Source organism: Coffea arabica, chromosome 2e (assembly GCF_036785885.1).
Source record: "Coffea arabica cultivar ET-39 chromosome 2e, Coffea Arabica ET-39 HiFi, whole genome shotgun sequence".
Taxonomy (NCBI): domain Eukaryota; kingdom Viridiplantae; phylum Streptophyta; class Magnoliopsida; order Gentianales; family Rubiaceae; genus Coffea; species Coffea arabica.
The window spans coordinates 28,188,750-28,199,012 of record NC_092313.1 but is presented as its reverse complement, the minus strand read 5'-3'; positions in this window follow the sequence as shown (position 1 = coordinate 28,199,012).

Here is a 10,263-nt window from a genome sequence, read left to right as displayed (position 1 = left end):
CTAATTTCTATTCCAAGCGTTCTAGCCTCTATTAGTCTGAAACGTGTTGTTCCTTACTTGTCAATACTATAAATAGGTAGATTGTATCAAATTTGTGAGAGAAAAAACCTGAATTTGAACGTTTTGATCCTATTCGCAAATGGCTTGATTATGTCAAATGAGTCGAGTTCAAACTCGAAACCGAACTAGGATTTTACTTAACAAGTCAAATACGAACACAGACTTGAAACTCGAATATTATCGAACAAACAGAAGCCTTGTTTGAATAGTTTAACGAACAGAGTTCAAACACGAGATATTCGACTTGACTCGACTCGATTAATTTACAACTCTATTAACATATAATGTACACAGGTGTGTTTATTGTTCCAATGCATTTATGTATTTTTCTAATTTAATTTTACTACTAAAAATACAACTCTTGGGGCTCCACTTAACAAGTTAGATAAGCCCAATAAGCAATTATACACAAATAAAGATTACATCATTTTTCTTTATTTACAAGAATAAAAAGAAAAAAAAATTTTGGTTGTGCTTCTGCATTGCTGTAGTCGTACACACTTGCAGCTATGTGATCAAGAACATACACTCCAATCCCAAAACTGACGTGTAATGGCAGAATAATGGGGATAAAATATAATTCTTGTGTTTCATTAACAAGAGACATGTTTACCATTTTTTTACCTTTTGTTGTTACAAAAAAAAATTTTTTTTTTTTGGGCATTAGAAACTATCAATAAACAAATAATATCTCAACAGCTCAAACAGCAGAATCTTCAACCAATTAAAAGTTCATTATTCCAGGATTTTTGTCAGAACAACACACGTAGTCTATTTTTAACTATTAATATTGAAAACTTTGGGTTAAAAGTACAATATATCAAGCCATTAATTAATGCAATTCAGATTGAAGAAGAAACCAAGAATTTAAAAATAAAATTCCCTAAGGTACTTCGAAAATGCTGTCTGATTGTTACGTTTCTTGCAACTAACAACTCCTTTTTGCTCCTTATCAGTTATTTAAAAAAAAAAAGTTTTTCCTTTGACGTTTCGTCGAAGGTATCTCGAACTTTTGATCTCGTCATATTTTTTTGGTCAGCTTGGACATTTTTTTTTTCCTAATTTGTAATTTTCTGAAGTCTCAAATTTCTTGCCTACATTAGTCTTTATGATTTGCACGTCGAGATTTGCATAGTTATTTAAAGTACGCGGAGTCCTAACTTCTGTCATCCTAATTTAGTAAAAGACTAATCATTTAATGATTTATCTGATCCGTTGAAGTTTTACAATGTAATTTTTATTATTTTTTAATCTGTTAAATCTACTGATATTTTAAATTAGTTGCATTTTCTAACATATTCAATGAATTTTCTATCATTAGTGTAGATGTCAAGGAACGAAATATTATATTTTATATAAAAAAACAAATCCAATTGTTGTATAACATGATTATCAAATAATTGATATTTCACTTATTGATGAGTTGGTTTGTGATATTATTGAATTGTAATTCTCAATTGATTGTCTATATTATTCACATTATTGTGGATTTCTTGTAATTAGAGATAATCAATTCTAAAATTTCATTTGAAGAAATTACATTATGCTATCATATTCTCCATCCCAATTCCCAACACATGAATTCTTACTCAGGATCTTGTTAAAATTGAATTTGTTTGAATTGTAAGTTATTTGGGATATTTCTACTGTAACATTTTTTGTGATGTGATATATATGAGATAAAAAGGTAATTAAGAAGATAAAAAGGTGTATTGAAAATTATAATGATGATGTAAGTAAATAAAATTGAAAAAATAATACTCAATCCAAACAAACCAAAAGTTTTAGCTGTAGAAAACTTGCCAATATTCAATCATGAAGTCAATTTCAAATAGGAATCTTAAAGAAACAGCTAAGCTTCAGTGTAAAAGCCACGTTCGAGTATAGTCCACGTTCGAGTAGACTATACATGCATGATGGAGAAGCTGAATTTCCTGTTTGGCTAAGTCAACCCTTTGGCTGCTGTGCATTTATTTTCATCTTAGACACGCTTTACTTGGTCCAAAACTTTTGACTAACTAACTTACACGTCTTGACTTTTTTATTTTTATTTTATTTTTTTGAGGTTGATGCAATTTATACTCTTATATATGTTATTTGCACTTTTACTGTCTCATTTTCATTTTGACGAGATCATAGTATCCTACCTTAATTTCTTCTCAACACCCATGAGCTAACTGTACTAGATTTGGTTATCCAATTAGGGTTGGAGAAGGAATTAGGATATGGGTATATGGTGTCATCCAAATAAAATTAGGGTGGTGAAAATGTAAATAACATAATAGAAGTGTAAATAACATCACCCTTTTTAAAAGCAAAATTTCAACACTACCCGCACAAAATATATCAAATATGATATGAATATATACAAATCTAGAAAACAACGGAGACAGCGGATATGAGCTAGAATTTAATAAACACACAAAAAATTTTGAAACTCCAAATCATTTATTCAGATAAATCACTGCTGCTTCATAGATGTGTGCATTTCTTTTAGGGATAATTTCAGAAACCTCCTTTGAGGTTTCTCACAGTTTCACTTGGCACCCTCGAACTTTAAAAATTTTACTTCCCTCTCGTATTTTAAGCTTTTTGTATCATTTACAACCAATTTCAAAATATAATATTAAAAAATTTATGTTGAGAGAGCAACTATAATCTTATTTCAAAGTGTCCTTTTGTTGTTTTATTACCAAAATGTGAATATATTAATAACATATGAAAAATAAAAACAAAAAGTATAAAGGTTTATTCTGATGTGACAAAATATAGTTTTTTTTTTCTTAAATGCCAAGAGTATATATTTCAAAGTTTATTGAAGATTTTGCAAGTTACAAAGATAATTTTCTTTAGTGTAAAGTGCTTTAAGTTAATTTATAAATCATTTACATATTTTTAAATTTTTAAATTTTTTTCTAAATCGATGGCTTGACAACTAAAAAAGATACAACATGTTGAAATTTATATATAACTTGTTTGTATTTTTTTAAAATTTGTCCAAAAAGGTATTCTCATGGTTATAAATTATTGCCTGTTAACTGTAAATCATTCATAATCTTAAGTAATTTAACATTTTCTGTCCGAATCAATGACAAAAAAATTGTTAAAGAGTTTTTTTTTAATCTTGTTATTAAATCTTAAATTTGCATTAAAGAACTATATCAATTTATAAAAGTTAAGCAATAAATTTAGTGTATTATGACAATTAAGAAATCACAAGAAAAGAGCAAATTTGGAATGAAATTATATTTCTCTCTCCCAAAATGAGATTTTTAATATTATATTTTGAAATGGGTTTTAAATGTTACAAAAAGTTTAAAGCAAGGGAGCCAAGTGAGATTTTTTAAAGTTTAAGGGTGTTAAGTGAAACTATCTTAAACCTCAAAGGAGGTTTCTGAAATTATCCCTTTCTTTGAAAGGTCAAATTTGATAACAACAACAATTTATGTTTAAAGAGAAGTTTAGATATGACATAATAGGCATGAGAAATTCCATATTTGAAAAGTCAATTTAATGAAATCTCTCAAATTTCACTAAAAAATGTCAAATCATAAAAGCACTCACATAAGAAAATTATAAGAGAGAATGAAACTCTCATTAGAAAAATCTACAAAATAGAAAACTCTCACTAAAAAATTTTAGGAAAGAAGAATCTCTCATTAAGAAATGCTATGAGAGAATTTTTTTTTTAAACAAACAAAATAAAAGCTAGTGAGAAGTTCCCTCCCAATGGGAACAAACCAAATTTGTTTGATCCCTCTCCCATAGGAGAGTTAGTTGAGATTTTGGTTGAAGGATTTTTAGAGAGAGAAAGGAGGAGAGTATCATGTCTCCACTTATTAATTCCCCAGATAAATAGTATCTTTGTATATATCTGATTTAATATCTACAATTAAATACAACTTTAATGAAAACCATGATATTTATAAAAAAAAATGCAATTGTTTGTTGAAAAATTATATGTTTTCTATATTGACAATTTTTAGTCTTCAAGCAATTCAACATATACATTCTTGTATAACTGAGATCCATTATGCACGCCCTTGATTTTATATGTATAAAGTATAGAACAAAATATGACACTTTTTGTGATGTGATATATGTGATATAAAAAGATAATTGAAAATATAAAAGGTGGGTTAAGAAATGTGTTTATGACGCAAACCAAATATTATTTGGCAAAATTGGGCTATCCTAACATACTCAATTTTTCCTTTTATATCCAATTTAGAGTTGTTAATTGAATCGAGTATTTGGCTGCCAAACTCGACTCGTGCTTAGGTTCGAGCTCACTCGACTAAGCGGACAAGCCTTGAAGTGTACTCGAACTCGACTCGCAAAATAAAATGTGTGACTTGAGCTCAAACTCATGCTTGACTGGTTTACCACAAACGAGCTAAGCTCGAGCGAGCTCGAGCATGAAATTTCTATCAAACAATGAACAAACGTTACACCCTGTCCAAAAGTCAGCAGAACTTGATTCAACTGAGACAACATAAAAGACCATAAAATCCAAGAATGCCAAATGCAATGCCAAATTCCATCCGAGACAAACATATAAGACCATAACATCCATAATACACAAACTCCAGGAATAAAAGTCAACAAATACACCAACTCCAGAAATAAAATGTCAGGAATAAAAGTCAACAACTACACAAACTCCAGCCAAATTCCATCAAAGACAACATCCATAAGACCAACAGGATTTGAGTCAACTGAACAAATACACAAATTGCAGCCAAATAACTATATAAAACAACGTTAGATAACTAAAAATTTGTCCAGCTTAAAAGGTCCAGCTTCACAAATATGTAGAAAGGTCTAGTTTCACAAATTACAAGAAAAGTCCAAGTTTACTTCAACAAACAAATTCAACAAGAAATAGCATCACATATTCCAGAAAACAACTTTCAGATGTTTGGAAGATCAATTTCTTCAATTGTAGATGATTCGGGAACATTGAGTGGTTTTTACAAAATGAAAACAAGAAAGTTACAACTCCTAACAAGGTAAAATGAGGTATCAAAATAAACAAGTAGTAGAAGTTATGTTTTTCTTACATGAGACTTGTTTTTAACCCATGAAGATTGCAGATCCAATCATTGCCACAAAGTAACATTTGCATCATTTCAACCGACATAGAAGCATGCCGATCATCGATTATTCTACCACCAGTACTGAAAGTAGATTTGGAGGCCACGGTTGTAACTGAAATAGTGAGTACATCACTTGCCATCCTTGACAATATAGGAAACCTCCACCTTTCCCCTTTTCACTGGTTCAAGACATCAAGATTTGCATTTACAGTACAAACATACCTACCCTCTTCCAAATAGACATCTAAATCTGATTTTTTAGGAGGAGCCTTGTCAATTTCACTAACAATCATCTAAAATTTTTCTTTCCCAATTATAACATTAACTCCAAACTTTTTAGCAACCTCTTGGATAGATTTACTTGTAATTTTTGCATGTTTTCATTTTCCAACTTCTCTTTATGGTTCCTCACCATGAGATGAGATGTGAGCATCCACACATTTATTATAGAGTTCACAAAGAATGCGTCTAATCTCATCAATATACCCAGGGGCTGCATCCTCGCCATAAATAATTGGAAAAGTATGATTAACAAGGACAATTTTATATCTCTGATCAAGAATGGCACCCAAAGACATTAAAACATTACTTCCCCTCCCCTCCCTCAATACTTGTCAAATTTTTGTGTCATACTTTCAGCCATAGACTTAATATGATTAGAAAAATCGAGAATTTTTTCATTTAACAGCTCCTTAATCTTATACAATTTTACAAGAAAAAAGGTAGCGGTTGGGTAATCAGATCCAGAAATGATATTGGTGATCTCATAAAAAATACTCAAAAATTTACATACTTCTTCAATTTTCATCCACTCATACTCACTTGGTACATAGTGAAACCCAGGATCCTCATATCCTGGAAATACATCCCTAAACTCTAGAGTCGACGCCAACATCAAATAGGTGCTATTCCACCTAGTTGGGCAATCCAAAATGAGCTTTTTAGAAGACAATTGAAGCTTTTTTTTTTTAATTTTGGCAAAGTTATTGAGGCGAGACTCTGAATATTTCAAATACTTAACCCCCTCTCGAACAACGTCAATCACATCAACAATTTGATTCAACCATCTTGAACAAGTAAATTAAGTATATGTGCACAACATCTAACATGAAAAATTTTTCCTCCAATGCTTAACCTTTTTCTAAGAGAAAAACTTCTCCTTAAGTCTCCTAATGCATACATCATTATAAGAAAGATTGTTTACAGTTATAGTAGAAATCTTGTTCGCAATTCTCACTCAAGAAAATACTTACTTAAAGTATCAGCAATAATTATTCCTGTGTGAGGAGGTGGGACATTCAAAAATTTAGAACTCGTTTTTGCAATTCTTAATCACTATCAACAAAATGTCTTGTCACAACTATGTATTGAATTTTTTGACTAGATTTCCACAAATCTATAGTTATACTAACCCTGTTGGCACCTTTTAATGTATTTCTCAGCCTTCTCTTTTCAAGCATGTAAACAATCACACAATCTTCCTTTACTGTTTGCCGGTTAATCTTTTTATAAAATAGAGATGCAGCTTTCATAAATTTGTTAAAAACAGTATGGTCCAACATAGAGAAAGGATATTCATGTACAAGAACTATATGAGCTGCTAACTCTCGAATCTTGGCATGATCGTAGGAAAAATTAGTTATAGAAGTTATACCGTTCGAGGGTCCTTTGGTGAAGGATAAGACTTGCTGCTTTTTTCGATTTTCTTCCTCAATAGCTAGCTTCTTTTGCAGACAATTTTTTAGGTGACGCTTGTGTTGAAAAGTGGCTCCAGATGCACTTTTTACAAACAACTCTTTGCAATGATTGCACTGCACTTTCATTGTTCCATCGACCTGCTTTACTATTTTCATATCCTCCCGTATTGTTGACTTCTTTTTCCTTTGCTTTTTTTTTTTCAAACGGTTTTGCTCATTTATCATCACTTTTTTGCCCTATTTCTACTTCTTCATTCGACTGCTCTAAGATATCTAAGTCCAGTTCTTCTTCGCTCATCTCATCAGCATTTTTCTCCACCTCAAGTTCTTGATTGACAACTTCATTTCCAACCTCCATAACAGGACTTGATGATGATCCTTGGTGTGAATGAAATGGAGGACTGTACATACCTATTTTTTGAAAGGAAAAAAACCAATTAATTTTACTGTTAGCATGATCCAAAAAAGAAAGAAAAATGGCAGAAAAAGAATGAAAAAGAAGGCAAAAAAAAAGGTTTTTAATTGCACTCAAATATGTCAAACAATGATCACAAATTTGTTAATAGTGTCAGTAGTTGAGTATACACTAATTTTCTCGAAAGAATGAAGAACAAAGGAAGAGAAAAGTAGAATGAAATTGCTGACCAAGATTGCTTCAAGAAAATGGCCGAAACTAACTGGATAAATCAAGATAGAAACATTGTTTATTTCGGTGCAGGGAGGGGAAGAGTAGTTTAGAGTATAGGGATGGCTCAAGAAATGGAAAGTTTGGCAGCAGATTACTATATGAATTTAAAACTTAATTAATAACTTTGCTTATTTTTTTCTATATGAATTTTTAAAAACTTAATTAACTGGCCATAACCTTAAAGCTTAGATAAGTTTCATGTCCATCAGAGTAGAAGAAAATGCAAGGGCTACAAAGGGCATTTGAATGAGATTTAACGAGTGACTTTCTAGTGAAAATGCTCAAGCTAAATGGAAACTCGATTTGTTGGATAGCTAATTGAAGACTAAAAAACTAACCTAGCTAAACATACTTGATAACAATTACTACTTGTTAGACTTCTTAAAAATCAATTCAAACTTAAACTAGCCTAAGTTGGACTACTTGTCTACAATCCAGAGGAATGAGAGACTACTTTTGGCCATAGTTTAGCTCAAATTTGTTCAAAGCTCGTAAAAAATCTTAGAAGGGACAAATTACACAATTTTAGGGTTTTAACAATCCAAAAAAAAAAGAATAAAAATTTTCTTTTCTCATACAACATTTCACCAAGACCAAAAATGTTTTGAGGCTAATTATGGGCAAGTAAGTCTTCAGCACATACAGCTAATTAATCATTTTTTACTCTAATGGTGATTATCTGAAAGTATACCATTGAGTTCGAGTACAATACAAACAATGTTGGCCCAGAACGCTTTTCACTCCCTTACAAAAATAATTAACCTCGCATATGCATGAATTTGTCGATAAATGTGAAACTTATCATCAACCATTCGAAAATAATAGGTCTTTCTACCTACCAGAAATCACGGTGGTTTAGAGAAATCAGTCAAATTGGATTGGTCAATGGTTGCTTGCGGTGATTTTGGGTGAAGATCGGAGAGCAGAGATGGCTAGAGGTGACTGGTTTGTGAAAAATAGAGAACTGGTTGTGGCGGTGACTGGTTTTGGCTATGAAAAATGAAGGACTTTATGGTGCTAGTGGACCGGTGGGGTGTGATGGAGAGGCAGAGAGGTAGAGATGGTGGACCAGTGGGCCGTGGGTGTGGCGGAGAGGCATAGAGGCGGAGATGGAGTGAAATCGAAGTAGAAGAAAAATGAAATAGAACTCGAGAACCCTAATCTGAATTTCTGTTCTTTTGATTTTTAAAATGACATATATGTCCTTCCTTATCCTACCCGATCGAGCTACTCGAGTAACAAACGATTCGAGCCTACTCAACTCGTTAATTAAACGAGTATATTTCTAATTTGAACTCGACTCGTTTACCACAATTAACAAGCCGAGCTCGAGCCTTATCAAGTTGAGCTCAATCGAGTTTTTGACCTGATCGTTCTGTTTAATAGCTCTAATCCAATTATAATGTTGCCTCCCTTCAGTAAAATGGCCTCTTTGCAATGTGTTGCGATAGATTCGAACATTGGTGTCTTCCCTTTCCGCTTCTCTTAAGCCTATCTTTAAAGAAGCTAACTTCATGGCTGATTGCTTAGTTTCTTTGCATTTGGATTGTGATTTTACGTCTTCACATGAATTTGCCTGTATCGGTTAGGATGTTCATCAGTTTAGATAATCTCTCATTTCCTCCCATCAGGAAGTAGGTTTTTAAGGGTTCATATTCCTTCTTTATAATTAACAAGTCGAGCTTGAGCCTTATCAAGTTGAGCTCAATTGAGTTTTTGACCTGCTTGTTCTGTTTAATAGCTCTAATCCAATTATAATGTTGCCTCCCTTCAGTAAAATGGCCTCTTTGTATTGTGTTGCGGCAGATTCGAGCATTGGTGTCTTCCCTTTCCGCTTCTCTTAAGCCTATTTTTAAAGAAGCTAACTTCATGGCTGATTGCTTAGCTTCTTTGCATTTGGATTGTGGTTTGACATCTTCACATGAATTTGCCTGTATCGGTTAGGATGTTCATCAGTTTAGATAATCTCTCCTTTCTTCCCATCAGGAAGTAGGTTTTTAAGGGTTCATATTCCTTCTTTATAATTTTCTTTTTTCCTTAGAGGTCAGGTCTGTCCCCCTCTAATGTTTGTATTTTGATTTATTATTATTAATAAAATTTAAGGGTTGACATCTCTCCCTAGTGTACGATTTGTCATTTAAAAAAATAATGTTGACCCTTAAATTCAGTCTTATTTTATTTCTACAATTTTTGCCTCCATAATTCATGTTTCTGTTGGGTTTTTGGAATAGAAAGGCAGTGAAAATTAAAAAAAAAAAAATTTCAAAACCCACTCAAGGATCACTCTAGATTTTGCGTATGGTTCAACAAGAGAGGGAAAAATGGATTACCTTAATTCGTGTGACATTCCTCTGCCAAATTGGAGAAGAGGAACAGCTCCTTGAGCAGTCCAGATGTTCTGCCTCTACCAAAATCCACGTGAGAGTGATATCTGGATCGTCTCTACGATATATGTGTAAAGGTGATGAAAGTTGCCAACCTTTCTTTTCACCTTTCTTGTCTATGTTTTTCTCTCTATGTGTGTCTCACACACATTTTTTTTCTCTACTCTCTATGTATTCCAAAACCTTATTTTTTCCTTGAGAGAGTCATAGGTTTTTTCTTGTTCTAATAGAGATAGGATTGGTAGAAAGAAAAAGGAAGAGATAGGTTTTTTATCCCATAACAAACTCTATCCTTCAACTATCTGATAGATAGGAGATAAGTATTTTTTTCTATC